The 12,157-nt window shown below is 57.3% G+C and overlaps 1 long non-coding RNA gene across 1 annotated transcript; it reads right to left on the reverse strand.

Moving 5' to 3' along the window:
* Positions 1-865: 865 nt before the first annotated feature.
* LOC135326765 (uncharacterized) lies at positions 866-1,971 on the reverse strand. The gene is made up of 3 exons (XR_010387026.1): positions 1,850-1,971; positions 1,494-1,657; positions 866-1,083 (listed from the first exon to the last, which is right to left on the reverse strand). It is a non-coding gene; the product is annotated as an uncharacterized LOC135326765 (long non-coding RNA).
* Positions 1,972-12,157: the final 10,186 nt, after the last annotated feature.

Below are 12,157 nucleotides of genomic sequence, written 5' to 3' on the forward strand. Positions count from 1 at the left end.
GAACGCCTCCTCCTGTAGCAGTTCCTGGTGATATCGAGGGGCCGCTGCATTCTGGCTTCCTTGTTTCATCCCGTCCCTTCGGTATTAACCGCAAGCAAACGCTCGTCCGTCTCTTCTCCTCGTCAGCGTTTGCTGTCCTTGGTTCCATCTCTGTAAGGAAGCGATAAACTCGCGTTTTACTTCCAGTGAAACGCTTAGGTTTATGCATGATCTTTTTCTCTTTACCCTGTTTTCTTTTTCCCCCTTTTTTTTCTTTTTTTCTTCTTCTTTTCCTTAAGGGAAAGGTCTTAATACGGCACTTTGCACCATACGTTGCAGGGTAAACGGTCTGGAAACGTTACACACAGCAATTAGGGCTAGGTTATTAGGCAGGCGGGCACGTCGCCTAATACCTTCCTAACGCCATCTTCCACGAAACCTTATTTTTATTCCGCTTCAGTGTTATTGTTACTGTTCGCAAACCCTCGTATGCATGCGCTTAACCGACAACTCTCTCGGTCTTTAACTACGTGGAGGAACGACAGCCCTCGATTTGCCTGTCTCCCTTTCAGACCTATTACCTTTTTGAGACTGCTCCTAGCTTCCTCTTACTCTTGCATGCTGGCCTCACAGGCGACGACCAAAACGAACAACTGCATCGCTAGGTCTAGCCCCCTCTCTTCAAGATGTGCCCCTTCGCGGCTTACGTTTCTTGGTCTCTTCAACTTCAGCCGTGGCAATTAATCTAAAAAAGTAAGTATGACATCTATTCCTTTCCGTAGCTGCGTGTACGATAACAAAACAAAAGAGAAACAGCCAAAGCAAAGCTAAGGCAGATACAGGCAACAGCAGCCACAGGGCAGGAACGGGTTACTCAGTCCTCAGCGCTGCCTCGGGGAGGCCAAAATAACTGCTAACGGTCATTAGCCATACTTACCCTAGTTACCCGTGCCAGAACGCCTCCTCCTGTAGCAGTTCCTGGTGATATCGAGGGGCCGCTGCATTCTGGCTTCCTTGTTTCATCCCGTCCCTTCGGTATTAACCGCAAGCAAACGCTCGTCCGTCTCTTCTCCTCGTCAGCATTTGCTGTCCTTGGTTCCATCTCTGTAAGGAAGCGATAAACTCGCGTTTTACTTCCAGTGAAACGCTTAGGTTTATGCATGATCTTTTTCTCTTTACCCTGTTTTCTTTTTCCCCCTTTTTTTTCTTTTTTTCTTCTTCTTTTCCTTAAGGGAAAGGTCTTAATACGGCACTTTGCACCATACGTTGCAGGGTAAACGGTCTGGAAACGTTACACACAGCAATTAGGGCTAGGTTATTAGGCAGGCGGGCACGTCGCCTAATACCTTCCTAACGCCATCTTCCACGAAACCTTATTTTTATTCCGCTTCAGTGTTATTGTTACTGTTCGCAAACCCTCGTATGCATGCGCTTAACCGACAACTCTCTCGGTCTTTAACTACGTGGAGGAACGACAGCCCTCGATTTGCCTGTCTCCCTTTCAGACCTATTACCTTTTTGAGACTGCTCCTAGCTTCCTCTTACTCTTGCATGCTGGCCTCACAGGCGACGACCAAAACGAACCACCGGATCCCCAGGTCTTGCTGCTTCTCTTCGAGATGTGCCCCTTCGCGGCTTACGTTTCTTGGTCTCTTCAACTTCAGCCGTGGCAATTAATCTAAAAAAGTAAGTATGACATCTATTCCTTTCCGTAGCTGCGTGTACGATAACAAAACAAAAGAGAAACAGCCAAAGCAAAGCTAAGGCAGATACAGGCAACAGCAGCCACAGGGCAGGAACGGGTTACTCAGGCCTCAGCGCTGCCTCGGGGAGGCCAAAATAACTGCTAACGGTCATTAGCCATACTTACCCTAGTTACCCGTGCCAGAACGCCTCCTCCTGTAGCAGTTCCTGGTGATATCGAGGGGCCGCTGCATTCTGGCTTCCTTGTTTCATCCCGTCCCTTCGGTATTAACCGCAAGCAAACGCTCGTCCGTCTCTTCTCCTCGTCAGCGTTTGCTGTCCTTGGTTCCATCTCTGTAAGGAAGCGATAAACTCGCGTTTTACTTCCAGTGAAACGCTTAGGTTTATGCATGATCTTTTTCTCTTTACCCTGTTTTCTTTTTCCCCCTTTTTTTTCTTTTTTTCTTCTTCTTTTCCTTAAGGGAAAGGTCTTAATACGGCACTTTGCACCATACGTTGCAGGGTAAACGGTCTGGAAACGTTACACACAGCAATTAGGGCTAGGTTATTAGGCAGGCGGGCACGTCGCCTAATACCTTCCTAACGCCATCTTCCACGAAACCTTATTTTTATTCCGCTTCAGTGTTATTGTTACTGTTCGCAAACCCTCGTATGCATGCGCTTAACCGACAACTCTCTCGGTCTTTAACTACGTGGAGGAACGACAGCCCTCGATTTGCCTGTCTCCCTTTCAGACCTATTACCTTTTTGAGACTGCTCCTAGCTTCCTCTTACTCTTGCATGCTGGCCTCACAGGCGACGACCAAAACGAACAACTGCATCGCTAGGTCTAGCCCCCTCTCTTCAAGATGTGCCCCTTCGCGGCTTACGTTTCTTGGTCTCTTCAACTTCAGCCGTGGCAATTAATCTAAAAAAGTAAGTATGACATCTATTCCTTTCCGTAGCTGCGTGTACGATAACAAAACAAAAGAGAAACAGCCAAAGCAAAGCTAAGGCAGATACAGGCAACAGCAGCCACAGGGCAGGAACAGGTTACTCAGGCCTCAGCGCTGCCTCGGGGAGGCCAAAATAACTGCTAACGGTCATTAGCCATACTTACCCTAGTTACCCGTGCCAGAACGCCTCCTCCTGTAGCAGTTCCTGGTGATATCGAGGGGCCGCTGCATTCTGGCTTCCTTGTTTCATCCCGTCCCTTCGGTATTAACCGCAAGCAAACGCTCGTCCGTCTCTTCTCCTCGTCAGCGTTTGCTGTCCTTGGTTCCATCTCTGTAAGGAAGCGATAAACTCGCGTTTTACTTCCAGTGAAACGCTTAGGTTTATGCATGATCTTTTTCTCTTTACCCTGTTTTCTTTTTCCCCCTTTTTTTTCTTTTTTTCTTCTTCTTTTCCTTAAGGGAAAGGTCTTAATACGGCACTTTGCACCATACGTTGCAGGGTAAACGGTCTGGAAACGTTACACACAGCAATTAGGGCTAGGTTATTAGGCAGGCGGGCACGTCGCCTAATACCTTCCTAACGCCATCTTCCACGAAACCTTATTTTTATTCCGCTTCAGTGTTATTGTTACTGTTCGCAAACCCTCGTATGCATGCGCTTAACCGACAACTCTCTCGGTCTTTAACTACGTGGAGGAACGACAGCCCTCGATTTGCCTGTCTCCCTTTCAGACCTATTACCTTTTTGAGACTGCTCCTAGCTTCCTCTTACTCTTGCATGCTGGCCTCACAGGCGACGACCAAAATGAACCACCGGATCCCCAGGTCTTGCTGCTTCTCTTCGAGATGTCCCCCTTCGGTGGGCTACCCTGCCAAACAAACCAAAAAGACTGCCGAGGCCGCGAGGGTACCAGATTTTCAGACCGCTTCTCCGAGGCTTTCGGGGTGACTGACGTCACCGCTTCGCTTCACGTTACTCACAGCTACCTTCGTCTATTACTTAGGGCTAAACCTGTTTCTGTTTGCAGAGGGGCTTGTTGCTTCTTTAAACTTGACATATAGTCCATAACCTGCTCTGCATGCTCCCTAGTCCCTTCTGCTTTTGCAACACTTGTGGTAATTCAAGGCGGTAATTAAGAGTCCCCATTGCCCCACAGGCTGGAGCGAGACATTGCTGCTGCTCTGAGGAGGTGCCTAAAAGCCACGCTGTTTTCGCTAGCATCACTGGGGCTTCTCAGAGCCCATCGGTGTTCTCTTTGGCTCTTCCCGAGCCTTTTAGGTTTTTTAGGCTATTCCTTAGCCCTCCATTTTAGGGCAATGTTCTCCTTAAGCACTGCGCACAGCACGATTATCCCAGATCAGCCACATCGTGCACACACAGAGGCTTCTGAGAGGCGGCTCAGAAGAAAAGAGAGAAAAGTCTCTTTGTCATCCGCACATTCACCCGTCAACACTCTTCACCAGGAAGTGCTGTAAGTTCCTGTTTCTCTAAAGCGGGACTGAGTCGAGGCGGAGACGCAGATCGCACCCCATCTTTGTTAGAACGCCTCACTGCTGCGGGCACTGGGTCTGGCAGCAGTTTGAGGAATGTTTGGGGCCTTGCACAGAGTGCAGGGGAAGGTCTGGAGTCAGTGACAACATTGCGGCAGGGCTCGGAGGCGTTTTGGGGCCTGTGGGGGTGTTGGGGCAGGATTTGTGGGTGGTTGAGTGGGTGGTTTAATGGCTCTGGGGGGGCTGGTTGCAGGAAGGGTGGGACTCTGCGGGGCCCTCAGGGCAGGGGTGCCATCCCAGATGCGTAGTGAGCACACAGGGGTGCCCTACGTGGCTCTCAGCTCGGCGGGAGCAGCCACCGGTCTCCCACCCCACCAGACAGGGGAGCGGGGCGGGGGGGGGGAGGAGAGGAGGTGGAGGGATCTATGAGCTCGCAGAGAACGCCAGAGGAGGCAGCAGGGAACTCCCCAAGGACCCCGCGTCCCAGACGAGAGGAGGCATCAGGCTGCCGTGCCGCTGCTAGAGACATCCAGACCCCCGCGCAGACACCCCCCACACACTCCTCCAGGCTGCGTCCGCAGGGGCGAGCGCACGCCCCGGCCCGCGCTGGGGAGGAACCGGGGCCCTACAGGCGACACACGCAAAAGGGAGAGTCAGAGCCGCGCTCCGGCAGACCCGGCGCCGCGCAGACCCGGCGCGGCGCGGCCCCCGGCCCGACTCCCCCCCCCCGCCCCGCCGCCTCCACGCAGCGACGGCCCCGGCTGGCAGGACACAGCCCGACACCCGCGGCCACCCGAAGACGCACGCTCGCCTCACCTCGCCTCACCGCGGCCCCCACATGCTCGACTCCAGCCCGCCTCTGCCCTCGCCCGCCGCCGTCCAGCCAAAACACCCGCCCTGCTCGCCGCCATCTTGCCCGCCGCCGCACCGCGCGTGCGCCGGCCGCCCAGGGCTCGCGCCGCCGCACCGCGCGTGCGCCGGCCGCCCAGGGCTCGCGCCGCCGCACCGCGCGTGCGCCGGCCGCCCAGGGCTCGCGCCGCCGCACCGCGCGTGCGCCGGCCGCCCAGGGCTCGCGCCGCCGCACCGCGCGTGCGCCGGCCGCCCAGGGCTCGCGCCGCCGCACCGCGCGTGCGCCGGCCGCCCAGGGCTCGCGCCGCCGCACCGCGCGTGCGCCGGCCGCCCAGGGCTCGCGCCGCCGCACCGCGCGTGCGCCGGCCGCCCAGGGCTCGCGCCGCCGCACCGCGCGTGCGCCGGCCGCCCAGGGCTCGCGCCGCCGCACCGCGCGTGCGCCGGCCGCCCAGGGCTCGCGCCGCCGCACCGCGCGTGCGCCGGCCGCCCAGGGCTCGCGCCGCCGCACCGCGCGTGCGCCGGCCGCCCAGGGCTCGCGCCGCCGCACCGCGCGTGCGCCGGCCCAGGACCGCGGGAGAGGGGCGGGGGGAGCGCGAGAGGCGGGGGGAGCGCAGCGCGAGGGGCGGGGGGAGCGCAGCGCGAGGGGCGGGGGGAGCGCAGCGCGAGGCAGGCCAGACCCGCAATGGCCCCACCCTCGCGTGGTCGCAGCGCCGCGCTGCAGCCGGCCGGCTCCCGCGCGCCAACCGCAGCCCGCCGCGCCACCCCGGCGCTCAGGCCGAGCAGCGAGCGCCCCGAGGCTGCTCTGCCCGCGCCCGAGAGAGCGGCGGGCTTCAGCGAGCGGGCGCTGGGGCTGCCCCGGGGAGAGAGCGCCGCGGAGCAGCTCCGAGACGGCACTGCCCGTCCCCGCGCCCCCAGGAAGCACCGAGAAGGAAAAGCCCTCTCGGGAAAAGCGCTCCCGGTCCGTGAGCACCGGGCAGGGGGCACGAGCGCGGCCCCTGCGCTTACCCGTCCCCGAGAGAGCGCAGAGTAGCGGCCAACGCGGCGACCGGCAGCGCGCACGTGTGCGCCGGCTGCCCGCAACGGTCTCCGTACGCAGCGGTGGCCGCCGGCGGCTGCAGTGCTGCCTTGTCGACACGCGAGGGCAGCCGTGAGCGCGCCGGAACGCAATGCGCATGCGCGCCCCCCCTCCCGCGTGCAGTGCCGCCTTTCAGACACGCGAGGGCAGCAAGGAGCAGGGCGCAGCGCTTTCCTGCCCCCCTTGCAAAATACTCGCTAGGCAAAAGTGGCTTGGGCTCCTCCCGAACGCTTACCTGGCTTCATTACTACAGCTATTAGGAACCGAAGTGCATAGCCTTCTAGCAAAGGGAACGACCGTCTTTTCAAAACTTCCCGCGACTCCCCAGAATTGTCACTGCCTTGCATCAGCAGCCAGCTTCTTCCAACCCAGCCGCAAGAAACATTTTGCCTTCCCGGCAGAACTTTCTGCTCCCTGGGGGGTCCAAAGGAAACCCGTCACTCACTACTGTCTGTCAAAACGTACCGGAAGCCCTCAAATACAGGACAAGACGCCTTCTCTAAGGAAGCTGACTACTAGGTCTGCTTCACGGCAGCTTCTCCCCAGTATCAGGGTCCACTCAATAAACAAAATAGGACGAGAAATGTCTTAATCTGCTCCAAGTGCTTTCGTATAAGAGAACAACATCAAAACGAGGTATTATTGCATTTAGCCTCCACTACACGTGCTACCCCAGCGCCACGGACTTGCTTTAAAGCATCAGTGACGTACGCGGTCTGGCAGTAATTAATATTCACAGAATGAATACGCACTCGATCGAGTACGGGTGTTCATAAAAAGCTTTGCCAGTGCGTCGCTAGGTAACAAACCTAGACAAGCAGCTATTTGCCCTGATCCTTCGGCTTACATTTCTTCTGCCGGATGTAGTCAAACGTACCTGAACGCAGTGGCCTTGCGAGGCAGTGACACGGTGTCCGTGGGGTGGCTGTTCCAGGGTCTCTCGGGCTGTTCCAGGGTCCTCGGACAGCAACGGTGCTGGTCGACTTTCCCTTGCGCTGCACAGCAGGACAGCTCTGCACCGTGCCCTCCCAGCACCGCTACTCCTCCCAGCAGCTGCCTAACCGGCCCCAATCCTGAGCAAAGCTACGACCCCCAGGAGCCCGCAGCACCCCTCCTACTCTTCCCGCCCTCCCCATTTCCAAGAGGGACAGCCACAGCCCCCGGGGACAACCCTGCCTGGTCACGCTGCTGTCCGAAAAGCGGATTCGTTGCCCGCTGTGCACTAAGCCAATAATGACACGCTCAGGAGAGACATTTGCTTATTTATTTCAGTTGTGCAAGCCTGGCTGCTCGGTGTTTTCCCCACAAATCAAGCGCAACTTCCCCCCCCCGCCCCGGCTTTCCAAGTAGCATTTATACAAGTTGCAAGGTTTGCAACTTTCCCTCTTACACCGGTTGGTTAGTGATTTACATACAATTCTAATATTGCTTACACACCATTTTAAAACTACGCATGCTCAGGGGAGGGGTCTTCACCCGGGCACAGGTCTTTCTGACCTATGGGCGTGATTTTCTTGTATTATAATGAGGACAGTTCAGTTCGGGGATACCTCGAATTCCTTTGCTAAATTGGCAACGTCTACATAGTAAATCAAAATGTTTTGTTTTCTATTTCTTTAAGGCTTTAGCACTTCTAGCATGGCCTTGATTAAAGAATTATTTCCTCCCAGGAAATGGGGGGGGGGGGGGTTCCTCCTCATCTGCCTAGTTTAAACAGCAGGAACACTCTTTCTGAGCCTCCAAGGTTGTCTTGCAACACCATCGGAGATGGAAAACACTTCCTGCCCTGTACCGGGGAAAAACAGGGGCATTCCACTGTCCCCCGTGACCTGTGGGGACTCAGGCGTGAGTGACACACGTCCAGTAAGGAACAGACCCAGCGGGCACTACAGCTCCTGGCCTGCCACGCGGCCACCCGCTGGGAACCCCGCTGGCAGGGACCTGCCGCCGCCGCCCCCCCCGCGGGGCCACCTCGAGAGGCGCAGCATGGTCACCCAGTAGCCCCGCCTGAGAAGACTACACCTCCCAGCATACCGTGCACGCGAAAAGGGCGGCCCGGAAGCCCAGTGCCGGAAGACTACTGCTCCCGGCATGCCATGCCAAGCAACATGGCCGCCCGGAAGCCCAGTGCCGGAAGACTACCGCTCCCAGCATGCCGCGCTCAGAACAAACAGGCCCCACCGGAAGCCCAGTGCCGGAAGACTACTGCTCCCGGCATGCCGCGCCGAAAGCTACGGCTCCCCGCATTCTCGCACCCCAACTCCCGCCCCCCACCCGCAGCGCTGGGGCACCTTTGACCCTCGGCACATTCCGTTCCTTTCCGTCCCGCCCCCCTTCCCCTTCCCCCCTGTCCCCCCGGAAACGGCCGCAGAGCCCCGAGCGCGGCCCCGCCGGCCCCACCACCGGCCCGGGGCTCCCCCGACACCCCCGCGACCGGCCCCGCCTCAGCTCCGACACTGCCCCCGCCCCTCCACGACCCTCCTCCCCCCGCTCCCCGACACGCTCCCGAGCTGACACAGGAGACCCCCCCCCCCCCCCCCCGCGCTCCTCCGACCGCGCAGTAAACCGCACCACAGCCCCGGCGCACCCCCTTCCTCCCCCCGCCTCCGTGGCCCCGGGACGCTCCCAGCCGCCGGGACCCCCGGCACATGCGGGACCCGCAGCCTGCAGTGCGCCTCCCCCGGCCCCGCTCACCTCCTCCGCGGGGCGGCCGCCGGGCTGGTCCCGAAGGGCCGTGCTCCGTGGCAGCTCCGCTGCCCAGCTCCTGCCCCAGCGCCAGCTCCCCCCAACTGCAGCCCCAGCCCCCAAATGTGGGCCTGCCCTTGCCATCAGCCCCACCTGGGGCCTGTCCTGCCACCCAGCTCCCCCTGGCATTCATCCCAGCCCCAGGGCCCGCAGCTGTGGGCCTGCAGGAACTGGGCAGGGGGCCTGGCCATCAGCCCCTTCAGGGACAGCTGGGGCTGCCAGGGCAGCAGAGGCACCCCCACTCTCCTGACAGCAGCTTGCTGAGAGCTGAAGGGAGAGCCCTGCCTGGGGTGTAGAGTGCGGAAAGGGGAGTATGCGGAGCACAAGAGAACAAATCGAGAGCTCTGGGTGCAACACAAGTCAAGAAAAAAAAAAAAAAACCAACAACGATAGAGCAAACAGAGTGACTCGGGGGGCACCAAAAGGAGGGCCCTGGGGCACACCCAGAAGCACCCAGAAAACTCCAGGACAGGAGAAAAAGCTAAACAGAGACCTCTGCGGCGTGCCGCAAAACACACACGGGGCCACGGGGCGCACCGAAAGGCACGTAGAGGGCTCGGGGGCAACCCAGAATGTGAACTGAGGGGTCCTGAGGGCATCAGAGGGCAAGTGCAGGGCTCTGGGGCAGACCAAAATACAGAGGAAGGGCCTTGGCGCACACCAGAGGGGTCACCAGGCACGCCGCAGGGCTCAACGCGGCTGACAGGATGGCGCCTGCAGGCTGCCCCAGGCACACGAGCGACACTGCGGAGTGCCAAAAGCAAATCCGGGAGCGGTTCGGGGACCTCACGCAGCCCTGGAGGGGCTCTGGCAGCCCTCGCGATGAGGGGAAACACCCCCAAGAGCCCCGAGGGTCCAGGCAACGCAAGGGAAATTCCCCGCAGCTCTGGGAACAGCACCGGGCACCCTGGCAAGCGCAGGCACTCCCAAGTACATGGGACTCGGGGACCAGCTCCCAGCCCCGGACACAATGCATAACCTCCTGCCTCAGGCATCGTGTTCAGGCAAACCGCCCTGGAGCTCGGCACCAGCGTGCCTCCCCTTACCTACGATATCCAAAGAGTCACCGCCGCACCAGCGTCTGTCCGTCCGTCCGTCCGTCGGGGAAGGGTCAGCTCCTGCCCCTGCCCTCGACATGGCAGGTGTCCGAGTAGCCTCCCCCCAGTGCTTTTTCCTTCAGGGCTAGGATTCAGCTCGCAGAGCTGAGAGGAAAATGCCTGATCCCGCCTGCCTGCACTTCTGCCCCAACCCAGGCCAGAGCCCCTCAGGTTACTTAGTCCTCATCGCTGCCTCGGGAAGGCCGAAATAACTGCTAACGGTCATTAGCCATACTTACCCTAGTTACCCGTGCCAGAACGCCTCCTCCTGTAGCAGTTCCTGGTGATATCGAGGGGCCGCTGCATTCTGGCTTCCTTGTTTCATCCCGTCCCTTCGGTATTAACCGCAAGCAAACGCTCGTCCGTCTCTTCTCCTCGTCAGCATTTGCTGTCCTTGGTTCCACCTCTGTAAGGAAGCGATAAACTCGCGTTTTACTTCCAGTGAAACGCTTAGGTTTATGCATGATCTTTTTCTCTTTACCCTGTTTTCTTTTTCCCCCTTTTTTTTCTTTTTTTCTTCTTCTTTTCCTTAAGGGAAAGGTCTTAATACGGCACTTTGCACCATACGTTGCAGGGTAAACGGTCTGGAAACGTTACACACAGCAATTAGGGCTAGGTTATTAGGCAGGCGGGCACGTCGCCTAATACCTTCCTAACGCCATCTTCCACGAAACCTTATTTTTATTCCGCTTCAGTGTTATTGTTACTGTTCGCAAACCCTCGTATGCATGCGCTTAACCGACAACTCTCTCGGTCTTTAACTACGTGGAGGAACGACAGCCCTCGATTTGCCTGTCTCCCTTTCAAACCTATTACCTTTTTGAGACTGCTCCTAGCTTCCTCTTACTCTTGCATGCTGGCCTCACAGGCGACGACCAAAACGAACAACTGCATCGCTAGGTCTAGCCCCCTCTCTTCAAGATGTGCCCCTTCGCGGCTTACGTTTCTTGGTCTCTTCAACTTCAGCCGTGGCAATTAATCTAAAAAAGTAAGTATGACATCTATTCCTTTCCGTAGCTGCGTGTACGATAACAAAACAAAAGAGAAACAGCCAAAGCAAAGCTAAGGCAGATACAGGCAACAGCAGCCACAGGGCAGGAACGGGTTACTCAGGCCTCATCGCTGCCTCGGGGAGGCCAAAATAACTGCTAACGGTCATTAGCCATACTTACCCTAGTTACCCGTGCCAGAACGCCTCCTCCTGTAGCAGTTCCTGGTGATATCGAGGGGCCGCTGCATTCTGGCTTCCTTGTTTCATCCCGTCCCTTCGGTATTAACCGCAAGCAAACGCTCGTCCGTCTCTTCTCCTCGTCAGCGTTTGCTGTCCTTGGTTCCATCTCTGTAAGGAAGCGATAAACTCGCGTTTTACTTCCAGTGAAACGCTTAGGTTTATGCATGATCTTTTTCTCTTTACCCTGTTTTCTTTTTCCCCCTTTTTTTTCTTTTTTTCTTCTTCTTTTCCTTAAGGGAAAGGTCTTAATACGGCACTTTGCACCATACGTTGCAGGGTAAACGGTCTGGAAACGTTACACACAGCAATTAGGGCTAGGTTATTAGGCAGGCGGGCACGTCGCCTAATACCTTCCTAACGCCATCTTCCACGAAACCTTATTTTTATTCCGCTTCAGTGTTATTGTTACTGTTCGCAAACCCTCGTATGCATGCGCTTAACCGACAACTCTCTCGGTCTTTAACTACGTGGAGGAACGACAGCCCTCGATTTGCCTGTCTCCCTTTCAGACCTATTACCTTTTTGAGACTGCTCCTAGCTTCCTCTTACTCTTGCATGCTGGCCTCACAGGCGACGACCAAAACGAACAACTGCATCGCTAGGTCTAGCCCCCTCTCTTCAAGATGTGCCCCTTCGCGGCTTACGTTTCTTGGTCTCTTCAACTTCAGCCGTGGCAATTAATCTAAAAAAGTAAGTATGACATCTATTCCTTTCCGTAGCTGCGTGTACGATAACAAAACAAAAGAGAAACAGCCAAAGCAAAGCTAAGGCAGATACAGGCAACAGCAGCCACAGGGCAGGAACGGGTTACTCAGTCCTCAGCGCTGCCTCGGGGAGGCCAAAATAACTGCTAACGGTCATTAGCCATACTTACCCTAGTTACCCGTGCCAGAACGCCTCCTCCTGTAGCAGTTCCTGGTGATATCGAGGGGCCGCTGCATTCTGGCTTCCTTGTTTCATCCCGTCCCTTCGGTATTAACCGCAAGCAAACGCTCGTCCGTCTCTTCTCCTCGTCAGCGTTTGCTGTCCTTGGTTCCATCTCTGTAAGGAA

The sequence above is a fragment of the Dromaius novaehollandiae genome, unplaced genomic scaffold, assembly GCF_036370855.1.
Source record: "Dromaius novaehollandiae isolate bDroNov1 unplaced genomic scaffold, bDroNov1.hap1 HAP1_SCAFFOLD_201, whole genome shotgun sequence".
NCBI lineage: Eukaryota > Metazoa > Chordata > Aves > Casuariiformes > Dromaiidae > Dromaius > Dromaius novaehollandiae.